Consider the following 1,279-nt stretch of genomic DNA (forward strand, 5'->3'; position numbering starts at 1 on the left):
ATGTACCTTGACAACGACCACCTGGCAAGACCACAAGCTAAGCCAAATGTCAACCAATCATAGGCCTGTAACCATGTAAACCCCCCCTTAGACCAACCATGAGACAATTGTTTTACAAAGAGTGTTTTATGCTAATTTGTGGTTTTTGCCTTTAAAAATGCCTGTAACTGCTGCTCAGGGCTCTCTGACTGCCTGGGGCAGAGAGTCCGTTTGCACAAATGCCAAATAAACTCCTCTTGCTTGTTGCATCTGCTGGTTTGGAGTCTTGGTTTCTGGAGTGCCCTCCCGTTGAGAAAGTATCCCAGTGAGTCTGGGGTCTTTCAATTGCAAAATTACTGTACAGAAGGGTCACACTTACATAAGCAAGGCAATGACTACATTTCCTAACAAGCATTGTTAACTCCTCCTTTATTATTCCCCTACTATCCCTTCCCTTCCACCTCCACAAGTCCACTCACCTCCTCCCTTCCCCCGCCTCAATTGTAAAGTTCATTTTACAACATAGTGTCTTGTGCATCTCATTGTTACAATGGGTGAACCTGTATTCCTATTTAAGCATTTTCTTTTTCTCCTTCCCATCCAAAAATTAGAAGAGACTATATACAAGATGTAGGTGCACCAACTTCAAATACAGTGAAAATAAGTGAGTTAACATGGGGTCCGAACATATAAAGAAACAAAAAAAAACCATACTGAACGTTATACGTATGTGAGAAACAATAGCAAGAAAGAAAAAACCACTTGTGTCACTAACTTCGGTTCATTTACCTTAACATAATCTTTTCTGGTCATATGTACATAGCTTTTCACCTTTTCTGCTTATCCCAGACATATATTAGTTATTGAAAATTAGAGAAACCATGGGACTTATGTTTGTTTGGACTTGGCTTATTACACTTCATAATCTATTTCCCAAGTCTTTCCACTTCCTAACAAATTAGGCAATGGAATGAAAGGAATTTGCCTGTCATCCTTAAGCAGGGGCCATGTTAATCTTCTCCGTATCATTCCAAATTTAGTGTATATAATGCTTCCTCAATACTTCTCAGGGAGCAGAGGAGGGAAGGCCATCCCTCACCCTCCAGTACTGGAGATCTCCATCTTGGTTACTGACAATGCTCGGTGGAGCTGCTAGCTCCAACTTAAGCCTTGGATGAAAACTAGAGTCATTTAGTAGGTCACAAGAATCTAAGCTGACCTGCCAGACTGAGCTTCACCCAGGGAAAAGTCACCCAGCTCAGGCGCTAGCCCCAGGAGTGGCTTTCTTCACTGGGTAATC

The 1,279-nt window shown here is 41.9% G+C and overlaps 1 non-coding gene across 1 annotated transcript; it reads right to left on the minus strand.

Annotated features, from left to right (window-relative positions):
* Positions 1-932: 932 nt before the first annotated feature.
* Positions 933-1,042, minus strand: LOC138837124 (U6 spliceosomal RNA). The gene has a single exon (XR_011375191.1). It is a non-coding gene; the product is annotated as a U6 spliceosomal RNA (small nuclear RNA).
* Between the last annotated feature and the right edge of the window lie 237 nt (positions 1,043-1,279).

Source organism: Dipodomys merriami, unplaced genomic scaffold, assembly GCF_024711535.1.
Source record: "Dipodomys merriami isolate MVZ:Mamm:240054 unplaced genomic scaffold, mDipMer1.0.p SCAF_262, whole genome shotgun sequence".
Classification (NCBI taxonomy): domain Eukaryota; kingdom Metazoa; phylum Chordata; class Mammalia; order Rodentia; family Heteromyidae; genus Dipodomys; species Dipodomys merriami.